This window comes from Anser cygnoides, chromosome 2, assembly GCF_040182565.1.
Source record: "Anser cygnoides isolate HZ-2024a breed goose chromosome 2, Taihu_goose_T2T_genome, whole genome shotgun sequence".
NCBI classification, from domain to species: domain Eukaryota; kingdom Metazoa; phylum Chordata; class Aves; order Anseriformes; family Anatidae; genus Anser; species Anser cygnoides.
The window spans coordinates 102,991,378-103,000,739 of record NC_089874.1 but is presented as its reverse complement, the minus strand read 5'-3'; the positions used below and the strand labels follow the sequence as shown (position 1 = coordinate 103,000,739).

The 9,362-nt window shown below is 36.4% G+C and overlaps 1 long non-coding RNA gene across 1 annotated transcript; it reads left to right on the top strand.

The window, feature by feature from the left end:
* The first annotated feature begins 1,009 nt into the window (after window positions 1-1,009).
* LOC106042235 (uncharacterized) lies at window positions 1,010-9,079 on the top strand. The gene is made up of 3 exons (XR_007169117.2): window positions 1,010-1,415; window positions 5,715-5,810; window positions 8,345-9,079. It is a non-coding gene; the product is annotated as an uncharacterized lncRNA (long non-coding RNA).
* Window positions 9,080-9,362: the final 283 nt, after the last annotated feature.

Sequence of the window (9,362 nt, the reverse complement as noted above, 5' to 3'; positions counted from 1 at the left end):
CCATTCTATGATTCTATGATAAGATCTAGGTTGCTCTGAAGTAAAGCTCCACACTTCAAATAACCTTTTTCTCTTTTCTGATGCAATTACCAATGATTTGACTCACTGTTTTGGTAAGCAGCATCTCCTTCCTCCTCAAATCTAAAAATAGATTTTCTTTATTATTTTAAATTTCCCTTTTTCCTGTAGAGAAAATCACAAAAAAAATACCTGATATGTGTGTTTTGTTTGTTCGTTTGTTTGGTTTTTATCAGTAGCTTCACTGAATCTGCATTTGTTCTTCAGTTTGATGATAGAGAAGAGTCAGTAATATGTATTATAAAGTTAGCTCTGCTCCATGCTGCGGTTACTGAAAATAGTAGCTTATGCTGAAGCATAGAGTTAAAACAGCTCACTTGCCCAAATGATGTATTTTCTTCCTTATTGCAAATCACAGCTGAGAGGTGGATAAAAGACCTTTATTAAGTTACATTGGCTATGACTTACCCACAATTAAGATGCTCTCCAGTGTAAGTTCTCTGCTCCTTAAGGTATACAGTATTTCTCCATGTTTCTTCTGCTTAATAGATAGTAAGTTATGTTTCTCTATTCAAGACATCAAAACTATTCTCACATATATCTTCAAACATGAGATCTTTTTAGACAGGAACACATAAGAATACAACACTGAAATAAGATCAGAAATTGTTTCAATAGAGAAAAATGGTCTCAGAGATGTTCATGTAATGCTAACTGTGCAGCTGTTTTTACTCTCGCTTTCTATACTGTGATTATTTAAGCTTCTTATATACCATGGCATGTGTAGTACTCTGAACGAAACTTGATAATCCTCACTATGTTATCTAGAGAATGGCTGCATTGCAGCTATCATGTCTCACTAATACCATTTGTCATAATGTGTTCATCTTTTAAGATACTGAATAATTTAATTTGTGCACAGAGCTTAAGCTACTTGTTTAAAGCATAGTTAGAAGTGCCTGACTCCACAAGAATTTCTGTTGTCCAATAATCATTTCACTGAACAATTCATTTAGCTAGCATTTCTAAAGATTTCCAACAAAAAGTCTTGAATGAAGAGATGCATGCTTTGTGTCTTTCCTAGCCCACATGCATTTATTCACTTTTTTTTTTTTTTTTCAGTTTCTTCCATGTCTCCTATTTTAGGTACTTCCCAGCAATTTTCTTACTATTGCATCTGAGGTGTGGACTGATGTACTTCCCCTAGACTTCTCCGTTCTTGTGATGATCTGATGCTTCACATGGCACCCCAACACATCCTTCTGCCTTACACTCCTGACAGTCATGTTAATTTATACCGGTTACTTTTCAGTTTACCTCTTTTTACCTAGCTACTTATTCCCATTGGAGCCTGGCAATAAGATATTCAGCCTGGTGTACACCATCACACCTATCAGGTATGAGATTACAGGAATTCCAGAATTTGCTTGATTTGATTTTGTAACTCCCAGGTAGTACTATATCTCTTTAGATAAAGAGAAAACAACAAAAACAACAAGAATAATTAACTTAATTGTATTGTGAGATTCTGTCTCCCTTTCTGTCAATCTCTACCTTGGCTCCATGAGGTGTGTCCCTGCTGCAGAAAAGGTGAATACAAATCACACAGAATCACTGCTCTCCTGAAAGCTTTCTGGTTCCTGTTGCAGATTATTTATTATTATTATTATTTGGCATTAGTAACAGAATCCTGAGTATCATTACCTTACTTAGACCTCCAATGAGGTCCCACCAATGGTGATTCATATCAATCCCAATTGACCACATAAAAATCTAGGTATTCAGGGAGGTATTCTGATCACTGCTTAATCATTGTCAATGGGGATACTGGGTTCTCCTTTTTCTCCTTTGATCTGTCACTTTACAACATAAATTTTAGTTCTGGCTTTAAATGCATAGTCCTAAACTAGGAATACTCAATTCATTACTGAAATTCTCAAGATCACACAGTTTATTCTTAATACTAAGGATTTCTGTAGTATGATCTTCTGCAAATTTCACCAGAACACTCTAATTTTTGTGTTGAGGTCATTAATTAAAATGTTTCAAAATATCAGTATTGAGATATTTTATTTTTGGAGATCCTAAAGAATGTTTTTCCTACTTATTTTTCCTTTTGGTGTAACTAAATGTGATCTGTTCTTTAGCCAGATTCTTGTCCAATTTACATTTCTGGTAATAAATTATTTCATGACATTGAAACGGATGAGTTTTACTACATTCATTTTCTCAAAAAAAAAAAAAAATCCATGTATTTCCTGGCTGAATTATCTGTGTTCTCATTTTCAATACCTAAATACCTGAATACCAAGATTTTCATTTGGTCAATAGGAATTACATATGAATCACCAGAATTGTTTTGTGGTTCCATCATATTTATTTTATTTTTTTTAATGAAATCCTTCTGATTAAGTATTTAAACATTCTTTTTTCTTTTGCAAGCACCATTTTTTAGCTTGAACATAAACGTATCCATTTTTTATATAATAGTTACTAATGTCTTATATTTTCACTTTTTGCTATGTGACCCATCAGACATAAATAAATAAATAAAACATGAAGAGAATTGGCAATAGAAAAACTTTGGAAGGATGTGTGGTTAAGGAATATAAATAAGTTTCAGAGGGAGGAAGAGAGAGGAGTGAATAGTTTGCTGACATTCAACTAAACTATAATCATTCTTTTTCCAAAGAGGTAATTGCTATTTACAGGAGTTCTAGGTCATGACACCATCTTGCACCCAACTTAGAAGAAATACCTGAACAATACAGCACACCATGAGACCTGGGCTGTGAATGAGCAAATCTTCAGGCTGCCTAAAGTGCACTGCATCATTAAAAATAAATCAAAGCCTGTAAAAGTTGACATACTGTAGCTGTTTTCCTCACCCCACCTGCTTTAATTTGACATATTTTCAGAGGAAAGTCACCATTCATTTCATATCTAGACTTGTCAAATCCTTTTCCTTCACTTAATACCAGTGGAGTCAAGATTCTTACCATGGCTTACTGAAAATCTGTAATGAGCAGACAATTGATTGTATATAATAATTAAGTGGGGGAAAAATTAAGAATATAACTGAGTAAATATTAAAAGGTTTAAATCAGAAAAAAAAATCACCATTCAAAGCATTAGAATTCCATGTTTAATGGCAAATTAAAAGTAATTGATAATTTTCAAAATAGAAATCTAACAGTATTATCAGTGAAAGCTTTGTAAAATATTGCAGTGTCACAAACGGCAAATATCTGAAAATAACCCATCACCTAATTCTGGTGTGCAGTAAACATTCCTGTAATAGGTAAAGGAGGTTCAAGAAGCATGGAAACACAGTTCTGTCACCTGAGGGAAAGAAGGGTAACTACTTTTGACAGCTAACTGCAGTCAAGCCTTCTGTATGTTAGTATGGCAGCAAAATGATAGCTGTTTAGGAACGGATGGCGCTCAGACTTTGGTCAGCAAATCCATCATGAGCCTAATAGACAAAATCTGTCAGGGAAAATTTTATTATTATTTTGTGAGGAAAAAAAAAAGTTTTGAAAACCACTGTATTGGGTTTACTTAACAAAATTTTGGTAGCAGGGGCACTGCAGCAGTGGCCTCTGTGAGGAGTCCAGCAGCTGCCCCCTGTCAGGGCGAGCTCCAGCCAGATCCAAAAGGGACCCGCTGCTGGCCAAAGCCAAGACAAACACTGGTTGGGCCTCTGGGAGAGCAGATTTAAGAAAGGGGGAAAAAAAACTTGCTGCACCACAGCAGCTGGGAGAATGAGGAGTGAGAACCAGCCCTGCAGACCCCCACGGTCAGTGCAGCAGGAGGTGCTCCAGGCACGGAGCAGAAGTTCCCCTGAGGCCTGTGGAGAGGCCCCTGGTGGAGCAGGCTGTCCCCCTGCAGCCCATGGGTCCCACACGGAGCAGATCTCCACGCTGCAGCCCGTGGAGGAGCCCCCGGTGGAGCAGGTGGATGTGGCCTGGAGGAGGCTGCGGCCCATGGAGAGCCCCCGCAGGAGCAGGCCCCGGGCCGGAGCTGCAGCCCGTGGAGAGGAGCCCACGCAGGAACAGGGGGTCTGCAACACATGGGGGACCCCTTCTGGAGCAGTCTGTTCCCAAAGGATTGCCTTCATGGTACAGACCCATTATTGGAGCAGTTCTTGAAGTTCTGCTGTCTCTGGGAAGCCCACATAGGATCAGTTCAGGAAGAATGGTGTCCTGTGGAAGGTACCCCACACTGGAACAAGGCAAGGGAGTGAGAAAGAAGGAGCAGAAGAGAAAAAGTGTTATGGACTGACTTCAACCCCAAGTCCCCAGTCCCCTTTGCCACACAGGGAAGAAGGTAGAAGTGGGAGAATGGGGGGAAGGTTTTTTTATTTTGCTTTCAGTTTCTCACTGTTAAAGTCTGTTAGTGATAGGAAATAAGTTATATTAATTGCTCTATGCTGGGTCTCTTTTGCCCATGACAGTAAAAGGTGAGTGATCTCCCTGTCCTTATACCCTTGAGCCCCTCTTTTCCATCATATTTTCTTTCCCTCTTCATTTGAGCAGGGGGATTTAAAGCAGTGTGGTGGAGTTTAGTTGTCCATCAGGGTGAAACCATTACAAAAGCTTAGCTGAAAAATGCGTAACCATGCTTCAAAACAGGTTCTGTTTTCATGTTCAAACAGTAATTTTTCAACAGTATATGAAAATGTTATATTTAGATGCACTTTAAGAACATTGGAAGGATGACTTTTTCCTAATTTAGCCTTTTTTTTTTTTTTTAAGCAATTAAAAATGATAGATTCTGAATAACTTTCAGAGAAACAACCTGAAGGAAGACAGAAAATAAGCAAGGAAAATCTGTCTCCTGAGAACTATTTTTTTAAAGTAAAATCCTAAATAATCAGACTACTGTTCATAAGGAAAAAGATACTAATTCAGATTAGATATATGTGAAACTGTCTGCTCAACCCATGACACTGCCGTGCTTGAAAAAAGAAATCTTGAAGAAATACTTGGGCAACAAATTAGGTTTTATATTAATCTCAGTGTCTACAGAATATATTATTACTGTATGATTTTGACTTTGGTGAGGGTTCAGTCTCAAGCAGATCCAAGTCTCCCTTGTTACTTAATATTTTCATTGTTTTAATAAATTAAGCTATCACTGAGACAAAGTTGAAGAGAGGAATGCTGCTACTCAGTGAGGGCAAAATCCCATGGAGCTATGTGAAACCCATCTGCTGTGTTCAGCCTGCATTCACTGTAGAAAACAGTGAATTAGAACTATAAATTTTTATGGACCTTACTGTGCAGGAAAGCTGCAGGTTTCTAACCATGCTGCAAGTCTCCATTACTACAACCAAAACCTTCAAATCTACATGCTATGAATGAGTCGATTGCCATGACTACCTTTGATCTGCAACCACTGCTTTTATAACAGAGGACTGATTCATGAAGGACTCCATATAAGACAGTTTAATAACATGAAATAAGCTCAACTAGAAAAAAGGGAGCAGGTGCCTAGCTCTGTCAAGATACAGACACAGCTAGCTTCTTCCTTTGACATCTATTAGACGTAATGGCACCAACAAGGACTGCCAGGGTTGAGCAACTCACATATGAAGAAACTGACTCTCATAATACATTTTAGGAAGAACAGAGGAAACAGACATGGGAAGTACAAAGCTGTAACAAGTACTGAACTGCAAATTTGCTTTATAGGATTGTACTAGAACTGGGGCTACAGAATATGCAACTACATCAGACTGGTTGCCACAATACAGCTTTATTACAGCCACTAGAAACATCCCGATCACAGTAAGTATGGTCAGAACTCACATCTGCTTACTTGTAAAACTCATGCCAACAAAATTGCAACTAGCACTTTACTATCTTCCAGCAATATACTCATATACTGTGTGGACTCAATCCAGTAGTAGGCAGCAATAAATATGCATGCTAGATAGAAGATAAAGATATTCTGGCTTTCCCCAAACACATCAACTGAAATTGCCTGTGAGAAAATTAAAGACTTGACAGGAAAAAAATGCAATTAAGCTTACTCAGGTGTATGTGCATGTAGTCTGAATGAACAATAGGACACGGTGATAGTGCCAATCATTTTACATGGAACTGTGGAATGGACAATAGAAGAATCACATACTCATTAAAAATACATTAAATCTATACCTCAATGTTTTGAAAAAGAAAGCAAAACACTCCCACCAAAACTGCTCCTTTCAGAATTTTAAAGCTAAAATAAGTGTAACGAAAACAATTAGATGGAAAGACTTTTTTTTCTTTTTTTTTCTTTTTTTTTTTTAAATAACATAATAGATTATGTGAATTTTATGCAAAATACTCAGCACCTGACAATTTTTTTTGAAATAAGTTACGAGTTTAATACAAATGATATAGGAATTTTATCCACTCCTATTCAGTAGAGACAACTTAGTCATAACTCATAATAATTTCAAGTGTTTTAATGGAAAATCTAGACAATTAATCTTCTGTGACTCTAAGTGTAATAGTCTCATTAAAGTTAACAAAAAGTAACAATTTATATATATTCTTTATTAATTTTATACTAATTTGATCCCAAAGTAGTTTTTTTTTCTTTTTGCACACTCATCCACATTGTCTACATAAAAAGTCCAGTGTCATTACTAAATTCACAAATTAATACAGCACCAAAACAGCTAGAAACATCTCATCAAATATTTCAGTCATCTTTAATATCAGAATTAAAACAATGTATTTTGTATTTTAAATATGCTAATATAGTTGATAATTCTATTCATTGTACACCTGCAATTTAAGTTTCTCTGTGCAAACCATAGCAGTTTCTTGAAAACAAGATGAATTATTCAGAGTTCCTAATGAATTCAAAACCACAAATCATGTTTCAGTGCTTTCAAACTCGCAGTATGATGGCCAAGAAGCTTGCTGTAGGTGTTAATTAATGGCCACATTAATTGTTAATTAACAAGTGTTAAAATGGTAACAGAAATTAATTCTGAATAGATTCAGGCTTTGCTTAGGTGTAAAGTGACTGGCATATCTTCTAGACAACTTGATTTTTTTTTTTTTACGTTACTCTCTTGTGCAGAATCAGAATACAGTCATGGCCACTGGTCTTATTTGGCTTAATCTGGGCAGGTATTCATTTACTCCTCTTCTGGAAAGACAAAAGTTTCAGGCAATCTGTTTCAATATTCTAGTTCTTGTGACAAGACCACATAAGATATTACAACAGAAAGCTAAACAGCAGCAGTGGACTGGGAACACATAAGGAAGCCATTCATCCCCCCACTACGTCAGCATTTTCCAAGTCTTCCTCCTCTTTAGGTCTGAGTCTGAGAAGGAGTAAGGTTCAGGGCTCAGGGGGAAAATTTCTCCATACCAAGAATTCTCTTCCTTTCAGATGTCCCGAATCACTTGAGTGTAATACCCAGGCTACATAGTGAAACATACATCACTTTATTTTTAGAGTGCCACTGGATGCTGAATAAACCTTACAAGGAAAACTTCTGTTAGAGCAAAAATCTTAATGACAGCATGATGTCTTTACCAACAATAACTATATAGGTACATATTATCGAAACAAAATTACAATATAAAGAGGCAGGGATACCTGAAGTATCATCACACTTAAAATGATATATGCAATTATGATTTCTTAAAAGTGATGCTAGGTTATGAAATACAGGGAAGTTCAGTAACAAACTTGGTGTTCAGTTGAATACTAAAATTGTATCCTTTCAGTAACAAGACTGGCATTCATGTCACAGCAATTTAATCCTTAGAAATTGTAAGGATGAACACATTTTACTTCAGAAATACTCACCAACCTTTATTTATGTTTCAGACTTTGAGATTCTAAAGTGAATCATAAATATTTCATGCAAGTATTGTTCTATGGTACCCATCTGGAAGAAGAGTATTTTCTCCTTAGTTGATTAAAACTTTATTGACCTTACTGTCTGTCAGGTTCTGCTAAGGGGATTTTTGCCAAGCAAATTTTTAATATTGTGCTTGCCAAAATGCATCAACAGATTCTGTAAAGGGTAATCGTAAAACCATGGGGAACATTTAATATTACAGCAAAGACCATGGCATTTACATTTTAACTTTTGCTTACTTTCAGATTTTCTGCAGTTACAATGGGAAAATGAAATGCAGACAACACAAACACCCTTGCATAAAATGATGAAATGCCATAAGGTTGATAATTAGGGATGTCATTGCCTGACTGACAGTAATTCCAAAGTGAATTTCCTTATTAATAACTAATAGTTTATGACAGAAAACTTCCTAGGAAAAAATCTCCTTTTTTTCTTTTCCTCTGACAGACGAATAATTTTTGGAAACACTCGTGTGCAATAGGTTTTTGAACAACCTGAGCCCTGAGGTCAGTGAGAACTTCTGAGAAGGAGCTTAAGGACCTTTTCTCAACAGGAAGCACAAAGGTTTGACTACTAGGTTGCTCTGCAGGCAAGAGAGAGCAGAGGTTCATGCAAGACCCTGCAGCATCTCTATGTATGTTCTGAAATCCCTCTAAAGAGAGGGCAGCAAAGCCACTTGTAATTGGAGGCAAGGCAGAATGCAGCAGAACACAGAAAACTTTGCTCCAGAGTAAAAGGCATTTTAAGACACTTAAAACTTCTGACTGTATTCTTCAGTCATGTTTAAACATTTTTTTTTATTTTTCCCCAGAGAGAAATGAAGGTGTTAACAGCTAATTGTGAGACACAAAGTCAGTATTTGTACCCTAAAATGTATTTATATTGAGGTTTATCAGCATATTATATCTGCTCTTATTCTCTTGACCCCTCCAAACCCCCAGGGTTCTTTCAGCCTGTATAAATTCCACTCTGCTCTTTATAGGGTATAAATCTGATGCTACCCATATGTCTAGTCTTTGTCCAGTCAACCTAAAAATAGTTATCTTTAAAACAAGGGTGACCTGGAAAGTCCTGATATTGTCCAGCCTATCACAGCTAGTTGGGATGGCTTAATACAGAGAAATGTCATGGAGAATTTAGAAAAAGCAGTCTCTAGTCTGAGAGTGCAGATGAACTCCTGAGCTTCAACATAAGTAATGTTCAAAAATAAATAAATGAATAAAGTCTTTTATTTTTTTCTTATTAAAGAGAAATCTTATAGTTTCCATTCTTTTCAAATAATAGGCTTCCAGGAAGGGAAAGAAAATAGAAGGGGTGGGGTTTTAGCGTTTTTTTTTTTTTCTAGATAAAAAGCACTAAAGTCAAAAGAGTTCACAAATGGATGTAAAAGAAGTATCACCACAGAAAAAAAATGATAAATCACTGTTTAAATGTAATGTTTAGAATTTATGAACGTTGTGAAGGA